This window comes from Pseudophryne corroboree, chromosome 7 (assembly GCF_028390025.1).
Source record: "Pseudophryne corroboree isolate aPseCor3 chromosome 7, aPseCor3.hap2, whole genome shotgun sequence".
Lineage (NCBI taxonomy): Eukaryota > Metazoa > Chordata > Amphibia > Anura > Myobatrachidae > Pseudophryne > Pseudophryne corroboree.
In genome coordinates, this window is record NC_086450.1 from 347,735,559 (window position 1) to 347,758,108 (window position 22,550).

At 47.5% G+C, this 22,550-nt stretch overlaps 1 protein-coding gene across 3 annotated transcripts in view; it reads right to left on the reverse strand.

The window, feature by feature from the left end:
* The window catches only part of VWA3A (von Willebrand factor A domain containing 3A), a 772,281-nt gene extending 770,051 nt beyond the window's left edge, over positions 1-2,230 (reverse strand). For all 3 annotated transcript variants that reach the window (XM_063934415.1, XM_063934414.1, XM_063934416.1), the window contains exon 1: positions 2,128-2,230. The gene's annotated coding sequence lies outside the window, so the exon portion shown is untranslated. The remainder of the gene's footprint in view (positions 1-2,127) is intronic.
* Between the last annotated feature and the right edge of the window lie 20,320 nt (positions 2,231-22,550).

Below are 22,550 nucleotides of genomic sequence, written 5' to 3' on the forward strand. Positions count from 1 at the left end.
GGTATTTCTATGTCAGGGAGATATTTTATTCACAATAGTTGATCATTTTATGCGAGCTTTCTATAGTATTTATGATCATTTAGTTATTAAGTAGAACTATTATATTGCTTTTTATGTTCTACATTTAACATAAAATATACAGGGCAGTATTCAATTAGTCACGGTAATTAACTGTAGTTAATCAACCCGCCTGGAGCTATTCAATTAGCACTGATGTCACCAAACCGTGATATGCATGCATTTATTTTCACATTGCAGCTGCAAAAAAACACATAGGACCGCAACTTTTCACACATCCAATGTGTTTTCGCATAAAACTTCAAAAGATTTTCAGGTGGAAAAAACAAGGGCTAATTGATTAGTCCGAAAATTAAAGAGCGCTAAAAAAAGAATGCGGAAACCCTTATTTCACGCCTGAAAATGTTTTTGGGGTCTGACTGCATACCCCCCCCCCTCCCCCCCCCACGCACACACACATAATATCTTTGAAACGTATTATAGGTCCAGTTGTTGTGGAATGCAACTAGCTGCATACCCTAACATTATACATTAAAGCGACACGTTTCAAGGGACACTCTATAGTAATATTCAAAAACATACTCTTCTTCCCCTACATTACAGTAATTGAGAGAGAAAAAAAGACGAAGAACAAAAACATTTTAAGTTTTTAAATAATTTGCAGTCGTTTTATTGGTTCTAATATCTTTATAGATTTAAGATCAGTAATATTCCTGCACACAAACAAACACAATTCTGTCGGGTAAGGGGTAATACAATATTAAATAACATATTTCAATATACTGCCATACCCAGGATTCAAACTATAACCTGTTGAATTCTAATCACTCCCCCTACTCATTGAGCAATTTGATCAAATACAAGGTAAGCTTCAAATAGACAGAATTATCTAGCTTAGAATTATCTACCTTTTCATGCAAGGGCAGATAGCTCAATGAATAGAGTGTCTTGACAAAAAAAGCCACAGGCAATGGGTTTGGATCCTGGATATGTCAGCATCTTGAAATGTAATAAAGGAAAGTATGACTGAACAACAAAGAAATCTCAAGTTGAGTTCATGAATGTTGTGTAGGTATAAGCGACAGAAGGGGTCAGGGCAGGAGACGGGCGGTCAGGAGATGCTGGGCATCAAAAAGGGGGAAGCTGCAAGTGAAAATAATTAAAACAGATAATTGACAAGTGCCACCAACAGCGCCCCCTACCCTGCAGCCCTATGTGTGGTGCCCCCTCCGTACACACCTACTGTAGTTACGGTTCTAGTGTTAGCTTTCACTTTTGCTTTCACAGGGTCAGACTCAGGCCCCGCACATTTGCTGGCAAGACATAATACATTCCCTGATCATTTTGGGCCTAATTCAGTAAGGACTGCAAATTCTGCTAATTAGCAGAATTTGCATTCCTTTGGATCGCATGCTGGGGCCACCCATCGCTAGGCAAGGCCGTCCAGCATGCTGACCGGAGCCTCCCCCCGTTTCACAAGCAGAAATTGCGAACGCATTGCACTTTCTGCTTGTTAGCAGAAACTAAGGATGGCTCATGCCGGCGCAGCTTTGCTGCACCCGCAGGAGTCCCGCCGCCATGTTCTTAATCGCGGCAGCTGCGTGTGAGGTCACGCAGCCCCCGTGATCACGCCCCCATTTGACCGCCTCCGCCCCCCATTCGCGTTGCCCCGCAATGCTCCGTCTCCTCCTTTTATTGCTGCAAAATGTGGTGGTGAGAGGATACAATTATCAGGCTAAAATGCTATTAAACATAAATATGCCCCTAAATGGCAATGCTATCAAAAAATATTTTTGTAAAAAGTCTTTCATACATTTCATAGGGACTACAATTTCTTTACAGATGTAGGCCTGTAGCATACGCAAAAGAGAAATCTGCATATGTTAATGCTATATACAAAGAACTGAATGAGTACTCTGCACCAGATCTTCTCTATAAAGAAATATGCTGCATTGCCCTATCTGTGATCCAGTCCTCAGTAATTTCAGTCAACTGGACCAGTCATGGATGTTAGAGGTTGCTTTGAGAAACTTGTGGAACTACAAGTCCCAGAAAGCTTTGTCAGACTCTACGGGACATTATAGATCGCATAGCGCATATTCTGTTTACCTGCCTGGCTCCCTCAGATACTGCCGGCCCCGCACGGGGTATATAACCAGGGCAGGCGTCCCGGCTCCAGCAGAACACAGAGCCCCGAGCTTCTACTGCAGCGGAGATGTTACTGCGTCTCCATGACAACGGCACCTACCACTGACAGCGAGCAGGGGGAGCGGTGAAAGTGGGTGGCTGTAAGAGAAGGGTAAAGCGCGCTGTTAGGATTATATTGTATAATATTAGACGCCTTAGCTATGAGTATTTTTATTTTATTTTATTGAAGTCTTGTAAAAATAGATGAGTGTGGATGGCCAGTTGGAACAGTCCGTTGCTAGGCAGAGGGTGCTTCTGGTGAATGAAGTGCTGCTGTGGTGATCCTAGTAGTAACACATTACACATGAATGAAGTAATCGCCTACCTGCTATAATATTAATGAATCTGTTTACCACCACTTTATATATTCTGACATATTCATGTATTATAGATTTGCTCCTGCAAATCATAAGTGTATGTTTAGAGAGTAATTAACTCAGAGGCGTAGAGTTAGCGGGCCCTTGTTCGGACTCCGTCCGGGCCCCCTCCTCTTTAGCAAGCAGCGGCAGTGTCAGTAACTCTGAGTATTAGTTGGTTCGCAGGTCTCTAGGAAAATGTCACAGTGGCCATTGTTCCACCCACGGACGGCAGTGGACGGGGGACGGGGGAGTAGTTAGGAGGGCCAGGACCGTAACTAGGTGTGTGCGGAGGGGGCACCGCACATTGCGCTGCAAGGTAGGGGATGCTGTTGGCGGCACTTGTCAATTATCTGTTTTAATTACTTTCACTTGCAGCTTCCCCCCTTTTTGAAACCCAGCATCTCCTCACCGTCCCTGTCTCCTACCCCCACCCCTTCTGTCACTAATAACTATACAGCAGGGGTGTTAAACTTGTGGCCCACGGGCCACATGCGGCCCCTACCGCATCCTTTTGCGGCCCATGGCCAGTGGTCCTTATGTGCTCCGTTGGAAGGAAATTGAGCCAGAATGCTGACCAGGTTAAAGGGGTCCATCCGGCTCCGGCCCCCACTCTGGGATGTAGCCCACCTCGTCCGAGCTCCGTATGATGACCAGGGGCCTGCTCAGCAGCCTCCACCCCCCAGCAGCAGCAGCACCGCCAGCAGGAACGGGCTCCGGACAACAGCAGAGAGCGAGAATGGGAATGGGCTGGAGCAGGGGAAGCAGACTGAGGCTGAGGAGGAGGCTCCCGGCACAGGCCAGCAGCGCGGCCCCCAGCACACATAGCACGGCCAGCGAGAGCAGCGAGCAGGGGAGCGACTCCATCACCTCCCGCCCAGCATCTCACCTGCAGCACGATGCTGCTCTGCTCACCTGCCCGGCCTCTTATATCACCGGGCCCCGCTCCTGGCAACCCAGTGGTGTCCCTGTCATACAGCAGCACACTGTACACACACACACACACACACACACACACACACACACACACACACACACAGCAGCACACTGTGTACACACACACACACACACACACACACACACAGCAGCACACTGTACACACACACACAGCAGCACACTGTGTACACACACACACAGCAGCACACTGTATACACACACACACACACACCAGCACACTGTACACACACACACACACACACACACACACACACACACACACACAGCAGCACACTGTACACACACACACACACACACACACACACACACAGCAGGACACTGTACACACACTCTCATACACCACACAGATGTAGGAGAAAATACAGTATTGCCATTACCACAGTAGGGTACCGGCCTTCTGTTAGGGCAGCCATTGAGCGGGGGCAGGGTGTCTCTGCACTCTGAGCTACTCTGTCTTGATGACCTGACCATAATGTCCGTACTGGCTGGAGCTGGGGGCAGATCGCGCTGCTGGAAGGACAGAGCCGGTGGCCACTCTCCTCACCTAGATGCAAGTACTCTAATGTCCAGGCAGGGGCCGCAGCACTGTTCGCGCCTGCTTTCAAACTACTGAAAACGACCCTCCAAAAATGGCTGCCGCCTCGGAGTAGACAGTTATGAGGCCTCCTCTAGTATCTTTAATAACTGTCTCCTCTGAGGCGGCGACCATCTTGGGAGGGACATTTAAATAGAGCACTGCGGGTAGGGTTGCCACCTCATCCCTTTAATTCTGGACACATATTCATTACACAGGTTTTGTGGCTGGCTGACTTCAAGACTCCATTTCACCTGGTTTTAATCAGACACAGAACCTGTGTAATTAATATGTGTCCAGAATTAAAGGGATGAGGTGGCAACCCTAACTGCGGGTGGACGGTGCACGGCGCAGGACGTACAGAGCACGGCGGTGGATGGACGGGCAGCGGCGGTGGGCAGACAGCAGCATGAGCTGCCTAGGCCCTCCCCTCTCTGTCAGAGAGGCCGGGCCCAGGACTGCTGTGCGCCGAGTACCCCCCTGATGGCGGCCCTGGTGGCAGGGAGCAGGGGACTGGGTGAGGGGGAAGGTGAATGGGTGAGGGTGGCAGGGAGTAGGTGATTGGGTGAGGATGGCAGGGCACTATACTGGGGGCATTACTTATCTGGCATTATAGTGGGGGCAAAAATATTTAAATATTCCGAAATACTGAATAATGCATTATCCAAAATGCTTCTGACTGCAAGCATTTTGGATAAGGGATACTCGACCTGATATATATTGGTCCCAATCCACCTCAGTAGTTCCATTATAGTGCTGTTAATTCTTTATTTAGCCTTTGTGCTAATGAGACTCAAGTGCATGATTTGGTATTAAACTGTAGTTGCCACATTCTTGACCAGTCTACCTAGATCCTCCTACAAACCCCTCCCGGTGTGTCTACCCTGTTGCATACCTTTGAGTCATCTGCAAAAAGGCATACTTTCTATTGAGAAATGAAATGTAAAAGGTGAGTGATTCCTTAGATGGCGCTAGGATCAAATATAGTCACTTTCCTTTATGACGTGTACTGTCCCTTTAAAACATAGAATCCGCGCCTGGGAATTACAGACTCATAGCGGTGGATGCCTGGCTCCCGCTACCTCACCCCGAGCCTTTTGACATACACATCACGCCGCTGCGGTGCTCTGCGGTACCACACTCTGACGCCTCTGCAACGTTGCTACCGGCAACCCTGATCCGCAACACCCTGACATGCCTGCTATCTTCATAGCAATGTAACTTTCCAGTACCCTCCCAGCGCTGACGTGACCCTCATTAAATCACCCTCTGCGCCCTACATTGCTTCTACTCTACATACTTAATTCCAGCGACCTCATATGGAAAAGTTCCTGGTGTCCACCCCAATGTCCTCGACTGGTCCTATTTCAGGCGCACGCGAAGACAAGTCCCGCAGGAATTCATCTGACTCCGATTGCTCCACCACTCGATCCCGATCCCAAAGAAAACGTACTGGCGCTTCAACTACCAAACAACCCAAAATGAAACCCACTGACATCGCTGCGGTTCTTGGACCTCTGCTAGACGAAAAACTGGCGGGCATTAAAGAAGCCATCGACTCCACCTTAGCCCAGCTGACTCATCATAGCAACCGTTTAGATGAAGTCGAGCAGAGGGTCTCAACATTGGAAGACGATCTTCAAGCCGCACAGTCTACCATAAAGACCCAAACCACAGAAATCAAAGGCCTCACTGAAAAACTTGATGATTTGGAGAATCGGAGCCGTCGAAACAACCTGCGGGTGGTGGGCATCCCGGAGTCGGTGAGAGGCCACGCACTGCTAGACCTTCTATCCAACTGGCTACCCGACAAATTAGGTATGGATCTTCAGGGCTCACCATTAGCCATTTGGAAGGGCACACAGGATTGGCCCTGAACGCAGAGAATCCGCGGGACGCCCTAGACCTGTTATCCTACGGATTTTAAACGACGCGGATAAAGCTAAGCTCTTGGACCACTACCGGCAGTCAGCGAACCTCCTCTATAAGGGAGAAAGGTTGCTCATCTTCCAGGACTTCTCCACCCATGTCGCCAACAAGCGCAGAGAGTTCGCACCGATATGCAAGCGACTGTTTGAAGAAAATGTCAAGTTTTCATTGTTATATCCTGCCCGCCTTCGGGTCTTCGTCAATGGAAAACCGTGCTTCTTCGACGATCCGATGGCGGCAAAGACCCATTTTGCACACCCTGACACTTGACTGTCCACCCTTACTTACAGCTTGCATATTTTCACGATTACTTTCATCTGTAGGTCACTCGGTGCTCGGGATATGATCAAGGCATGCTAATCATGCATGCTGGAGGCTTTGCCTCCCATTGTTGTCTATCTGTTAGTTTGATATTCTTGTATGTTTATGTGTCTGTTTGTTTTGCCTGCTGGGATAATGTGTCTCGATCCTCCATAGGTTGGCCCCTCCTTGCTCACTGGGACGGGGGGGGGCACCGTTTTACCTGTACAATTTTGATATTCTATTCTCCGTCTACGGGGGTAGGATAGCATGGCTAACCACGCTGTTTCCCAGACCTCAACCCCGGTGACAACCCCACTTTTAGACTTTAATATAGTTTCCTGGAATGTGGAGGGTCTAAATAGCCCCATTAAGCGCAAGAAGGTGGTTGCTCATCTCTCTCGCTTGTCCCCTCAAGTAGTGTTCCTGCAAGAAACACACTGGGAGCATAACTCCCCTATCTCATTGAGAGCCCCTTGGATTGGGGAATGCGTGTCTGCTCCTTACACCAATAAAACCAGAGGTGTGGCCATCCTCTTTCATAAGAATCTTCAATTCTCCATTCTCAAAAAGTATATCGACCCTGAGGGCAGATTTATATTTTTAGATGTCTCAATCGACAATGTGATATATACCTTTCTAAACGTGTATGCACCTACTGGATCTAACAATCTCTTTTTTGCAGATATCCTACAAAGAGTTTTATCCTGGGGTAGCCAGAACTTAATCCTAGGGGGTGACTTCAACGCGGTCGTTGATCCATCCATGGACAGATCGGGGGTAAGTACCAAAAAACCCGGGCCCTCCTCTACTCTGCTTTCCTCATTTTGTTCTCAACTAACCTTATTAGACCCCTGGCGTCTACATAACCCCCTTCAACGAGATTATTCTTTCTATTCCCACCCACATTCTACTCACTCTCGCATTGACTATCTATTTTTATCCAAACACCTCTTTTCTAAAGTTACCCACACCTCAATTAAGGACATCATTATTTCGGACCACGCCCCCATTACCCTGTCCCTACATCTGTCCCTACCTCAGAACATATCTAAATGTTGGAGATTCCCAGCTTATCTCACACATTCGGAGGACTTCTTATTACATCTTAAACACACCTGGCAGAATTATACTACTGACAACCTAGATCAAGAATCTAACACTCCACTTTTTTGGGGAGCCTCTAAAGCAGTCCTCCGTGGCCATATCATCTCCTACGTTAATTCTAAGCGCAAGAAATTTAACATAAAATTACAGGAACTCAGCGCAGCTCTCACACTTGCATACCGCACATACAAACAAAGCGATAGCCCTACTCACAAGGAGGCGTACCTCATGGCTAAACAAATCTATGATACCTTTCTCACCGAACAGGCCCAGATCAGCTACGATTACGGCAGGAACAGGTTTCATAGGTGGGGGAATAAATCCGGTAAGCTCCTGGCCAACCTGGTTAGGGGGCCCCGAAACAAAACATGGGTTGACTCGTTGCACAGCTCTGGAAGTGTTCTTTCTGATCCCACTGACATCTGCTCGGCTTTCATGCGCTTCTATAAGTCCCTATATACTGCCGACGTTGATAATGCAACTGATGGTCAATTATTCCTAGATGAGGCGCAGTTACCGAAGCTGGAATTAGAGGAGAGGGAATCATTGGATGCTCCCATAACTGAGGAGGAGGTGCGGGCCACCATTAAGTCCCTCCCCAATGGAAAGAGCCCTGGCCCTGACGGCTTCAGCGCTGAATTTTACAAGGTGCTAGATGCCGACATACTCCCCATCTTAACACGATTATATAACCATATACTAACAACAGGGGAGACTCCCCTTCGTTTCAATGAAGCCAAACTCATAGTGCTAGCAAAACCTGGTAAAGATCCTACCCAGGTTGGGTCATACCGCCCCATCTCACTCCTCAATCAAGATTTTAAAATCTTGACTAAAATCATAGCTAACAGGTTGCAAGCATACTTACTCCATCTCATCTCACCTGCACAGATGGGATTTGTCAAAGGTAGACAATCCACACGGGGAGTGAGGGCGGCCCTAACTGCGATATCCTACACCCGCCTTAACCAGGCCAAAAATAGCATCATTATAAATTTAGACGCAGAGAAGGCATTTGATAAAATTGCCTGGCCTCACCTATCTCGAGTGCTCGCCCACCAGGGATTTGGCACAGTGTTTTGCAACCTGGTGCAAACCTTATATACCAACCCAGTGGCGCAGGTCTTAGTCAATAATGTGACATCTTCATTTTTCACGTTGGAAAGAGGCACTAGGCAAGGATGCCCCTTATCTCCCCTCCTTTTTGATTTGGCATTGGAACCCCTTATACGCCATATTCTGTCACACAAGAACTATAAGGGCATTGCTGTGGGAACACAGGAATTAAGGGCGGTGGCATTCGCAGACGACCTCCTCCTTTTTATGTCAGATCCTCACCATACAATCCCGCAGTTAATTGCCATGACTGATCGCTTCTCCTCTTTCACAGGGTTTACCATCAATTACAGTAAGTCAGAAGCGTTGGCCATATATGGACAGGCGAAATTGGATTGGGGAACCACCTTTCCCTTTAAATGGGCAAATACACATATTACCTTTCTAGGCGTTGCACTCCCTGCTCAACCATGCCACCTATATAGACTTAATATTACTCCAGTCCTACATAAGATTAGAACCGAACTTGGCCTCTGGCAATCCCTCCCCCTTAATATGCTAGGTAGATGCAATTTATTTAAGATGGCCAGCTTCCCAAAGCTCCTCTATGTTTTACAGATGACCCCCTGATTGTTATCTAAATCAGACCTATCCTCTTTGAACGCTTCTATCTCCAAATACATCTGGGCTGGTAAACGCCCGAGGATAAGCATGAAAAAATTAACCCAGACGGTACCTAGAGGGGGAATCAATCTACCTGATATTAAACGATACAATCTTGCGTGCCTCTTACGCATAGCTATGGATTGGCTTGGAAATAATAATTACTACACAGATTCTAGCCTAGATTCTCAACTATGTGCTCCCTTATCCCTCAGTTATCTTCTACATGCCAAGCCCTCCAAATTGGCCTTACATATTACCACTAATTTACTACTACTCCCCATAATGCAGGCGTGGAAAATGGCAAGGAAATCCCTCAAACTTCAATATTTATACTCACTTTCACTGCCCCTTATCGGTAACTTAGAGTTTCAGAAGGGGGAAGCTCTACAACCTTTCACTACCTGGCACTGTCTTGGCGTCCGCAGCCTGCGCAACCTGCTTAACTCCTCCCGCGCCCCGCTGTCTTTCGTGGAGGCGCGAGAGAAATACGGCTTACTTCCTCACCACGAGTTTGCCTACTTCCAAGCAATACACTATCTTAAAACTGTACTATCTAAACTGACAGGGATCGACTTTCTTAACTCTCTAGACACACTAACCCAGTCGGCCTACTACTCTATATCAACCATTTACTCACGTATCCGTCTTGAACTTATCCCAGACACAGACCTTCCGGAGCTGTCCCAGTGGTCCTCCCACATCCCAACGGTCACCCCTGAATCCCTCCTAAATCATTTTCAGTTGACCTTGAAGCTTATTCCTGCAAGCTCTTACCAAGAAATGGCCTATAAAATGCTCCATAGGGCATACATTTCACCTAAACGCCGATCACTGATGGGCATCTCAGAAGATAGTAAATGCACCAAATGCCTAATGGAGGGGGCCGACCTCTTCCATTGCTTCTGGGAGTGCGCTCTGGTGTCACAGTTTTGGCATGAGGTACATCACTATGGAACTACGTCCTTAGGCATATCCTTTAGCTGCACCACCTCCTGGGCACTGTTCGGATGTTTGACTGATCAGCCGGACATCCCCAGGGCTAACAAAAAGCTACTTATGATACTATCAGCAGCTGGCAGGAAGGCAATCCTGCAACAGTGGATTCACAACATACCTCCTAATATTTCGATGGTGACCTCTAGACTATTTTTTCTATTCACCATGGACTGGCTGGAGACCTCTATCCATAAGGAGAGGCTCACCCCTGCTTTGTTCCAATGTTGGAACCCTTACATTTTGACACTCCCCCTACATACTAAACAAGCCATAGATAAATGCTTTCAATCCACCTCATGGTACCTCCTCCACACTATAGACCACCCTAACCCCTTAAACATCTGACTTATCCTTTCTCTTCTTCTCCGGACCCTTCTCCACTTCCTTCTATATTCAATCGTATACCGGGCTGCTTGGAAATATAGACCCCCGATATGGGAAGATTGTGCTGTGGATGGATCGACGACCCGTGTCCCATAGTAGGCATTACATATTGGTTTATTTTCTTATGTTTTAGGTATTTTATACAAGTTTAGGGATTTTTTTTTTCTTGGATACCCTGTTTTTACTAGTGGAGAATCAATGATTGATACATCTTGTTCCATCTATAATATGCTCCGCTTTGGTAATTAAAACACACCATAAATTCCCTGATATTACTAGTTCTACATATGTTCCCTTTTATTGGAAGGGTATAAAAGTTATTATTATACGAGGAAAAATTTGAAAATATGTTTGGATCTCTACCTGGGATTATATGGGACTGAATAATCTGTGACTCCTTGTCTCCTGCTAGGAGGTTTCTGTATGATGTCTTTTATGTTATACATTGTTAACTATCTACTATATTTCATGTCTCGAAATACTGCTTACTTATTCTGTACGATGTGAGATTGCAATAAAAATAGTTTGAAAAAACAAACAAACATAGAATCCAGAATCCTCATTTTTTTCCAATAGAAATTTCATTAGTACTGTGCCAAATGCCTCTTTCAATGATGTCTCATATTTTTTCAGTACATGCGAGAAAGAGTGAAAAAAAAAACATAGCATAATACATGTTTTTTTTTGTGATAAAAAAGCACTCATCATACAATAAAATAAGTCTAAAGGTACATGTATACAACACTCAAGAATGGGATCAGACAGGCAGTGATTGCAAATGGGTAATTACCAGAAATCTTGGAACTGGGTTTTAATCAGTTACAAAAAGGCGTAGGGAGGATGATATACCACCATGCGGTATCCCGGGTAGACTTGCAGGCATTCCGCTCCTTAAGGTAATGTCCTCCTTGCACTCTCCAGTTGCCTGATCCCCACTAACACGTTTCAATCTCCTCTGTGGTCTTTTTCAAGGTAATGAGTGTTGCTATTCCATCCAAACAATCCTTATATACCCATAATATCCAATCCCTTCACGTCCCCCTACTGAAAAATACATAACTGCTGAGGTTGGTCTCTCTCCAATCATAGATCTCCTCTAAATCATGTGACCATAAACAGTTCCCATCTCCAGGGCAACCGTGTGTTTTTCTATTAACACTGATGTCACTTGATATTGGTCAAGTGTTCTGGCATGGGGTCTATCTGCTGCCATCTTTTATGCTCCCGTAATCTCCATCACTGCGTTTCCATTTCCATGGAGATGGCACTGCGACTGCTTCATTTCCTCCTCGCCTGCTGTCTTGGTGACGTGTCGGGCACTCTGTATTTCCAGATTCGGGATAGATGCGTGCATGTTGTTATGGCAACAGAAGCGGCCTGTCATCGCTTCCTTTAAACTTGGGATTTTATATGTATTCTATCTAGGCATATATTATATATGCAGACTTGCTGTCATTGCTCACAATTACCTCTCTATCTGTCCCTACATTCCTGCTGCCTCTCTCTCTCTCTCTGTTTCTTCACCCCTGCTGCCTCTCTTTCTGTCCCTACACCCCTGCTGACTCTCTCTGTCCCCTACGTCCCTACTGCCTCTCTATCTGTCCCTATGTCCTTGCTGCCGCTCTCTCTGTTTCTATGCCCCTGTTGCCTCTTTCTGTCCCTAAGTCCCTGCTGCCTTACCCTGTCTTTGCCCGCACTCTCTCTCTGTGTCCCTGCTGCCACTCTCTTTGTCTCTTTGTCCCTGCTGCCACTCTCTCTCTCAGTCTCTATGTTCCTGCTGCCTCTATCTGTTCCTACATCCCTGCTGCCTCTCTCTTTGTCCCAACTGCGTATCCCTAAGTCCCTGCTGAGCCTCTATCTGTCTCTATGTCCCTGCTGCCTCTCTATCTGTTTCTATGCCCCTGCTGCCTCTTTCTGTCCCTAAATCCCTGCTGTCTATCTCTGTCCCTATGTCTTTGCCGGAACCCTCTCTCTGTGTCCCTGTCGTCACTCTCTCTGTCTCTATGTCCCTGCTGTCATTCTCTCTCTGGAGACCTGAGTTGGGGGGGAGAGGGGGGGAGGTGTGGCAGAAAAATGTTGCTAAGGGGCCCACAAAGTTCTAGTTAAGCCCCTGCCTCTATATAAATATGGGGCTGATTCAGAGGTGGACGCTAATGGCATCTCTGCAGTTGTGCAGAATTATGCAAAAGCTACATAAGGTGTATTAGTTAAAAAAGTGGCCCAAGATTCTGTAATGCGCTGCTGCATCTGAAGGGGCAGCACAGGATCATCTGCGTGCACATAGGACATCGAGTAACCCTGAGGTTATTCAGGATGTCGGGGGACCAGATCTGCGCGTGTGCAGTGCGGTGTCCGCTCATGCGCAGATCATTAAACATCAGAGATTTATGTAAATCTCAGAATCAGGCCCCATATGTGTAACCAATATCTCCCCATATTAGCTAATAACACTGTTCTGTAACATGACTTTTTCTTTTATCTTTGGCCTAATCTGAGCCGGACAGGGCCATGCCAGTTTAGGAGCTCCAATGGCACATCTTGTACTGCCTGCATTACAGCACGGAGTGGAGAAAACGTGGGATTTGGGCACTACCATAAGTCCCCGATATATGCTCAGCTGGTCATTGTGGCAATAACCAAGGGAGAGATGTAGAAAACCTTCTAAAGAGTTTGTTGTCCATAGCAACCAATGAGTTTCTAGCTATCATTTATCAAATATATTCTAGAAAATGATAGCTAGAACCTGGTTGGCTGCTATATGTTAGGATCTCCTGCTCTGTGCTGCCACGTCGCCATGGCAACCGGGAGGCAAGTGTTAGCGAAGTAACCTGAGCGCAGCTGATACTCCGGTCCAGGTTTTTACTGTGTAGTGGTTACAGGCTCTGTGCACGGCAGGGAATCCGGCGCTGGTTTTGTGCTCACAGTCTGTGAGGTCTGAGTGGGGCGTGGACAGCACCTGCTATATAAACCATCCTCTCAGGCTAGGCAAATGCTGCTGAATCTTTGTTTGTTAGTCAGTTCCAGAGAGTTAGCTAGTACTGTGTGACTTTGTATTTACTTGTTGCTTACTGCGAATAGGCCTTGGGATTCGGTACTTCATTCTGCCAATCCGGACCTAGCAGTAAGACTGGAGTCAGTTGTTTGACCTGCTGGGGTTCTTTTGCTATTCTGTGAACCCAGCAGGTTTGCGGCTGTACTCTCAGACCTGCTTGCTTAATCCTCCCTCACTGTGCAGGGCGTCCAGGTGTCAGTTTAGTGGCAGTAAGCTAAACCTGTGCCCTGCAAGTGGGGGTTAGGATTGTGGATACTCTCCTTGTGTCTATATTTCTATCTCTGACCAAGGAGTTTATTCCCACACCCGTTGGTAACCCTTTGGGGTTTTTTCTGTTGCTCTTAGCAACATCATTTCAGGTGCTCCACATGTGAAATCACTACACATCGCTTCATTGTCCGCTCTATTCCATCTGAGCATTCCTGACACTAGGGAGACACCCAATTCCTGAGCCTTTGGGCTTCCCCGTTCACTTTGTGTTTATTAGTTATTCCATCACCTCCTGTGTATGTTATGTTATACTGTCTGTGAGTTCGTTTGCTTCGCTTCCCTCTCTGTTCATACACCGGTATACTCCTGTTAGCACTGGTGTGCGTAACACTATAGGCATTGTATGGTGGTCACTGGGATGCTCCTTGGGCATTGTATGAGGGTCACTGGGATACTCCTTGTATTGAATATCTCTCACTGGCATGGTAGACAGAGGCATTGTGATTTGTTTTTTCTTTTACACCGCAAGGAAAAATGTGAGACCAGTGGGTGTTTAGCAATGGATGAGACCCCAGTAAGAATTATCTATTTTATAATGACCTTTTACCAAGTCGGTGCTAATCTTTGGAATTCCCTGCTGTTGGATTAAGTAGTAGTAATCATTTAATGTGTGTACTTGTCACCATGGTGTGCTGCCTACCAGTGCAATACCTCACCCACTGGTGTGATCTCCACCTACTGTGACAGGATCCTTCTGCTGGTGCTGTGATTGCCTACCATGCTGCATTGGCCGTGCTTATTACCAATGTGGCTAATGCTAACAATTTGCTAACCCCCAGTTTGTGTTGGGCCCCGCTTATAGCTGACTGTGACCCCTTTCACATCGCACAAATAACCCAGCACGGGTCAGTGTGCGATGTGAAAGCACTTTCGCCGAATTAGCGGGTCGCCTGACCCGGTAATTCAGCCCGGTATAAAAGAAGGGTTATACCCGGGTTGAATACCGGGTCAGGCGCAGTGTGAATGGGAGCCGCGTCGATGTGACATGGCTCCCATTCACAGCATAGGGAGAGGCGGCGCAGGAGATGAGCTTATCTCCCAGCGCTGCCTCCACCCCACCCCTGCTGCTGCGCCCCCCCCCCCCCCCCCCCCGCTGCTATGGCAACCAACCTGGTATATTGCCGGGTCGGAAAGCCACCATAGCAGAGCAAATGCCGGATCCCACCCGGTAAGGACACGTTTTTCTTACCGGGTGTGATCCGGTATTTGCGATCTGAAAGCGGTATTACTCCAACCTACATGAGGCCACTTTTCATATATTTCCAGGGACACGTTAAGTTCCCAATCCGCCCCTGTCTGGCATGGGAGAAACGTGAATGATAAATCAAAGTAAATGTACCAGGAGAGTATTGACAAGCCATTAGAAAGTTATTGGAAGATGGAAACCCTTTTTAACATTATCTTATACTGGGAATTTCTTACCCTGTTTCCAAAAAAATACATTGTCAATTATCAATTTAACTTGTTAATTAAGTGAAAGGGAGACATGATATTTTTCGGGAGATGTATCAAGCCGCGGAGAGAGATAAAGTTGGGTATTTGCCCAACGCAAATGATGCTTCTAACTACAGGTATAATTTCATGTACTGTGCTGGATAAGTGACAGAAGATGATTGGGTGCTTTGGACATCTCCACTTTATCTCTCTCCAAGGCTTAATACATCTCCCCAAGAGTGCTGTATATAAAAAATATGTCTCACTGCTATACAGCAGGTCAGGAGCACCAGCAGGACAGTGGAGTAATAATTTGCGGACCCTGTGAAATTAGCATGCAATAAAGAACGGAGACTCAGTCAATGAATACATAAAACATTTTTTAGTTTATGCTAAAATATAAAAAGTTTATTATAAAGAATATTTAACAAATAATATTTGCGAGACATCTCTGAAAACAGTCAGGTTTGGAGACTGCCCACAAATATTAAACAGGCCCTGAATGTATGTATTGGGGACTGCAATGGATATTGGAGATATATGTTGCATTCCAACTATTTTAATCACAAAGGCAGCCACCAAAAGTTTCTACGGCAGTTGGTAAACTGCGAAAACTCACCAATCTCCAGAATGCAAAGCATTTCTGAGCTTGGCCCGGCAGCTAATGCCATTTCTAAATGGCGTTTGTAGCCCGTGGGCTACATTATGCAATTCTTCCCTGGAGAGGGATCCCAACATTACTGCCTGCTCTCACATATGCAGTCTGACAAATGCACATGTGAAGTAGCGCAGCCGGGGTCTAAAGCCAGAAGTACAGTGATCGCATTAGTGATTATTTTACTTCTTATACATTGCAGGGTCGGGCATGAGATTGATTATGGCCTAAAAGCTACACCTCTGTACTCACGAAGAGTCATCCTTCAGCACTCAGGAGAGAAACAACCCCCTTGGGGGGAAACCTCTGGGGAACCATGGTCTCAGGATCGCCCTTCCCTCTGGGCATTAAGAGGTGTACTAATAGGGGGATCAGTATGATATCCCGGCACATGGGATCCCGGTGATCGTAATACTGACGCTGAGATCCCGGTGCAAAAAAGACGGACAGGGATGAGCAGGGGCATCGGAACATTTATGGTCTGGGGAAAGATAGATCCTCATTTGGCGCCCCCTGGGAGGAGGAGGCCATACTACGGGGACAAAATGGAGGCAGCACCATGATGGGGAGGTGGTGGGAAGAGAGAGGGAGACTGTCAGGGAAAGAAATAGGGAGAGAGAGAGAGAGACTAAGTGTCAGGGGGAGTGAGGGATAGAAAGGGACAGTGTCAGGTAGAGAGAGAAACAGTGTCAAGGAGAGAGAGGAGCAAGAGGAGAGAGAATGTTAGGGAGAGAGAGAGAGAGAGTGTTAGGGAGAGAGAGGGAGAGAGAGTGTGTTAGGGAGAGAGAAGGGCAGAGCCGGCCTTAGGCATAGGCAAACTAGGCAAATGCCTAGGGCATTTGGTATGCTTAGGGGCACCAGCAGCTTCTGCTGATTAAAATGATATGCGGCATGCCTATATTCTGTGTGTGACTGCGGCTGTATCTGCATACAAAATGTTACGTTGTGTGTATTCCTGGAAATTACTGTAATCTAGCATTTCGTATACAGATACAGCCGCAGTCGCACACAGAATATATGCATGCTGCATATCATTTTAATCAGCAAAAGCTGCTTGTGCATTCTAGCCACTTAGTAATGCAAATATGATGCATTTTCATAAACAAAAGGCGCTCGACATTAGCAGAGCTGCCAGCTGACTCATGCCAGGCATCTTCTGCAGAACTAGCGGCTGTGCTAGGGGGCACCAGCCAAAATCTTGCCTAGGGCATCATATTGGTTAGGGCCGGCTCTGGAGAAGGGGAGAGAGAGTGTTACGGAGAGAGAGGAGAGAGAGTGTTAGGGAGAGAGGAGCGAGAGTGTTAGGGAGAGAGGAGAGAGTGTTAGGGAGAGAGTGTTAGGGAGAGAGGAGAGAGTGTTAGGGAGAGAGTGTTAGGGAGAGAGAGAGGAGAGACAGTGTTAGGGAGAGACAGAGGAGCGAGAGTGTTAGGGATAGAGAGAGGGAAGAGAGAGTGTTAGGGAGGGAGAGAGTGTTAGGGAGAGAGAGAGAGAGACAGGGGAGAGAGAGTGTTATGGGGAGAGAGAGAGAGAAGCAAGAGTGTTAGGGATAGAGAGAGGGAAGAGAGAGTGTGTGAGAGAGAGAGAAGAGAGAGTGTTAGGGAGAGAGAGAGAGGAAAGAGTGTTAGGGAGAGAGAGTGGATAGAGAGTGTTAGGGTGAGAGAGCGAAAAGAGAGTGTTAGGGAGAGAGAGAGAGAGAGAGAGAGAGAGAGAGAGAGAGAGGAGAGAGAGTGTTAGGGAGAGAGATGGAGTGAGAGAGACATTATTGTACCTGCCCTGATTACACAGCAGCACAGGAGGCGGGCACTCCTCGGCATTAGGCCATGCCCCCAAAATACCCGCGATTCGCAGCAGTTTGGCACTGCTCTGCTGGGAGTTATGGGTGGCGGAGCACCATTGCCTAGTCCATGCGCTGCACGGAGGTTGTGATGTGCGGCTTTTAAACTGACCGCACGCCGCTCCTCCTGTGTACATTGACCGGCGCCTCTCATGTTTTGGGGGGGCAAGGTGCCCCCTTGCCCCACCCATTCTGTCACCTCGGGGGTGAGTAAAGGGGTGTTTTCCCCTCTCCTCACCCCCTTAACCCTCCCTGTCCACAGCCTAACACTAACCTCCCCCCTTTGTGCCTGACTTTAACCGCAGGAGTGCCTAATCCTAACCTCTGTCCCTGCTGCCTAAACCTAACCCTCCCTCCCCTGCAGCCTAACCACCCCGGGGATGCCTAACCACCAACCCACTCTATCAGTGGCCTAACCCTAACCTCTCCCCACCCGCAGTCTAAATCTAACCCCCGCCCCCCCCCCTCCCCCGGGAGCTATAGGTAATGGGAAAAGATACAAAAAACATTGGGGTATATTTACTAAGGTGCCGATTTTGACCGAGATGGTGTTTTTTCTTCAAAGTGTCATCTCGGGAATTTACTAAACTCAAAACACGGCAGTGATGAGGGCATTCGTATTTTTTTGGAAGTCCTAGGAAAAAATTACGAATGAATACACCATCGGTCAAATACGCCTGGAATTTGGTAGAAATCGGTCATTTACTAAAAAGTGCAAATCACAAACACTGCCGACAATAGCCAAACACTGCCGTGATAAAATACAAATCGTGAAAAAGTGCTAAAAAAAAACAGACCTGCTTTTTTTTTTACCGTGTTCGGATAGGCATGCACGGATCCATGAGATCCGTGCATGTTTTTCAGTGGGAAGGGGTGGGAAAGTGTTAATTTTCCCCAAAGAAAATGCGTGGGGTGCCCCCTCCTAAGCAAAACCAGCCTCGGGCTCTTTGAGCCGGCCCTGGTTGAAAAAATATGGGGGAAAAAGTGACAGGGGTTCCCCCATATTTAAACAACCAGCACCGGGCTCTGCGCCTGGTCCTGGTTCCAAAAATACGGGGGACAAAAAGCGTAGGGGTCCCCCGTATTTTTTAAACCAGCACCGGGCTCCACTAGCCAGATACATAATGCCACAGCCGGGGGACACTTTTATATTGGTCCCTTGTGGCCCTGGCATTACATACCCAACTAGTCACCCCTGGACGGGGTACCCTGGAGGAGTGGGGACCCCTTCAATCAAGGAGTCCGCCCCCCTCCAGCCACCCAAGGGCCAGGGGTGAAGCCCGAGGCTGTCCCCCCCATCCAAGGGCTGCGGATGGGGGGCTGATAGCCTTTTTGTCAAAAATTGAATATTGTTTTTAGTAGCAGTACTACAAGTCCCAGCAAGCCTCCCCCGCAAGCTGGTACTTGGAGAACCACAAGTACCAGCAGGCGGTGGAAAACCGGGCCCGCTGGTACCTGTAGTACTACTACTAAAAAAATACCCCAATAAAAACAGAAGACACACACCTTTAAAGTAAAAGTTTAATACATACATCCACACCTCCATACACACATACTTACCTATGTTCACACGAGGGTCGGTCCTCTTCTCCATGTAGAATCCATGGGGTACCTGTTGGAAAAGTTATACACACATAATCCAGTGCAGTTCGGTCCTCTTCTTTTCTATTTGTAACCCACGTACTTTGCAAAATAAAAAAACGGATACACGGCCACGCACTGAAAGGGGCCCCATGTTTTCACATGGGACCCCTTTTCCCGACTGCCAGGAACCCCCCGTGACTTCTGTCTAAGAGGGTTCCTTCAGCCAATCAAGGAGCGCCACGTTGTTGCACCCTCCTGATTGGCTGTGTGCTCCTGTAGTGTAATTTTCTGAACCATAGTAGTGCCCTAATTCACATTATGCACATTGTAATGCTGCCATAAAACACAGTACCTCCAATTCACATTATGCCATACAATGTCCTCAGTTCATATTATAACACGCTGCCACCAGGTAATATTATGCCACACTATAGTGCCTCCACTTTATACTGCACCACATTGCAGTGCCCCAGTTCATATTATGTAACATTATGATGCCCTTCAGTTCATTTTTTACCACATTACAATGAGCAGTTCCTGGAGCATAACTAGATACATTATAGGCCCCAAGGCAAAAGTTTGTAAGGGCCCGTATTTACCGTCCAATGTTGAAAAATGTATACAACACATGTAACTTAAACAGGGGAGATGGGCCCCTATCAGCTCTGGGCCCCATAGTAGCTGCACTCCCTGCACGTTTTTTGGGACCGCTAACGGTGTCCAACCCACGGACTGCAGTGTCCGCGTGTGGGGGGCCAGTTGGGAGGCTCCTATCAAGTGCTCCTCAGCTGTAAAGCTGTGTGCTCGGCCCACAGCGCATAGGCACTGGCCCTATTTTAGGTATGGATGATAGGGGGGGGGGGGGGGGGACGGCGCACCAATTATCTTTCTGGCACAGGGCACCAAAATGTCTAGTTACAGCTCTGGGAAGAGCCTTTGATCATTTGCTGCTCTGCTCTGGAAAGCAGCAGGTGATTGCTGTATAGATGCCATGCGCACGGTATCTATACAGTGCAGGGAGGTGATCCGTGGGCTGCCCAGCTGCTTGGAGAGTGCTGGGCACCCCCCCAAAATGCCAAAATTGGGGTTGTGCCATGAAGTCACACCCTTTCATCTGACACCACGCCCCTTTTTCACACGGGCGCACCTTCAGCGTGTAAGGGTCACGATTCCATGGGACTGAGCGTTGGGGTTGTATGGAGTCGCTGCCACGGGACTCCGGAGAGGGTAGTATTGAAAAAATGGGTACAGGGTGTGTGGTTTGGGCTCCTCTGGACCCAGGGGCCTGTGCGCACTGCGCACGCTGCACCCATTATAGATGCGACACTGAATTGACTAGAGATGAGCGCCTGAAATTTTTCGGGTTTTGTGTTTTGGTTTTGGGTTCGGTTCCGCGGCCGTGTTTTGGGTTCGAACGCGTTTTGGCAAAACCTCACCGAATTTTTTTTGTCGGATTCGGGTGTGTTTTGGATTCGGGTGTTTTTTTCAAAAAACACTAAAAAACAGCTTAAATCATAGAATTTGGGGGTCATTTTGATCCCAAAGTATTATTAACCTCAAAAACCATAATTTACACTCATTTTCAGTCTATTCTGAATACCTCACACCTCACAATATTATTTTTAGTCCTAAAATTTGCACCGAGGTCGCTGTGTGAGTAAGATAAGCGACCCTAGTGGCCGACACAAACACCGGGCCCATCTAGGAGTGGCACTGCAGTGTCACGCAGGATGTCCCTTCCAAAAAACCCTCCCCAAACAGCACATGACGCAAAGAAAAAAAGAGGCGCAATGAGGTAGCTGTGTGAGTAAGATTAGCGACCCTAGTGGCCGACACAAACACCGGGCCCATCTAGGAGTGGCACTGCAGTGTCACGCAGGATGTCCCTTCCAAAAAACCCTCCCCAAACAGCACATGACGCAAAGAAAAAAAGAGGCGCAATGAGGTAGCTGTGTGAGTAAGATTAGCGACCCTAGTGGCCGACACAAACACCGGGCCCATCTAGGAGTGGCACTGCAGTGTCACGCAGGATGTCCCTTCCAAAAAACCCTCCCCAAACAGCACATGACGCAAAGAAAAAAAGAGGCGCAATGAGGTAGCTGACTGTGTGAGTAAGATTAGCGACCCTAGTGGCCGACACAAACACCGGGCCCATCTAGGAGTGGCACTGCAGTGTCACGCAGGATGTCCCTTCCAAAAAAACCCTCCCCAATCAGCACATGATGCAAAGAAAAAGAAAAGAAAAAAGAGGTGCAAGATGGAATTGTCCTTGGGCCCTCCCACCCACCCTTATGTTGTATAAACAAAACAGGACATGCACACTTTAACCAACCCATCATTTCAGTGACAGGGTCTGCCACACGACTGTGACTGATATGACGGGTTGGTTTGGACCCCCCCCAAAAAAGAAGCAATTAATCTCTCCTTGCACAAACTGGCTCTACAGAGGCAAGATGTCCACCTCATCTTCACCCTCCGATATATCACCGTGTACATCCCCCTCCTCACAGATTATCAATTCGTCCCCACTGGAATCCACCATCTCAGCTCCCTGTGTACTTTGTGGAGGCAATTGCTGCTGGTCAATGTCTCCGCGGAGGAATTGATTATAATTCATTTTAATGAACATCATCTTCTCCACATTTTCTGGATGTAACCTCGTACGCCGATTGCTGACAAGGTGAGCGGCGGCACTAAACACTCTTTCGGAGTACACACTTGTGGGAGGGCAACTTAGGTAGAATAAAGCCAGTTTGTGCAAGGGCCTCCAAATTGCCTCTTTTTCCTGCCAGTATAAGTACGGACTGTGTGACGTGCCTACTTGGATGCGGTCACTCATATAATCCTCCACCATTCTATCAATGTTGAGAGAATCATATGCAGTGACAGTAGACGACATGTCCGTAATCGTTGTCAGGTCCTTCAGTCCGGACCAGATGTCAGCATCAGCAGTCGCTCCAGACTGCCCTGCATCACCGCCAGCGGGTGGGCTCGGAATTCTGAGCCTTTTCCTCGCACCCCCAGTTGCGGGAGAATGTGAAGGAGGAGATGTTGACAGGTCGCGTTCCGCTTGACTTGACAATTTTGTCACCAGCAGGTCTTTCAACCCCAGCAGACCTGTGTCTGCCGGAAAGAGAGATCCAAGGTAGGCTTTAAATCTAGGATCGAGCACGGTGGCCAAAATGTAGTGC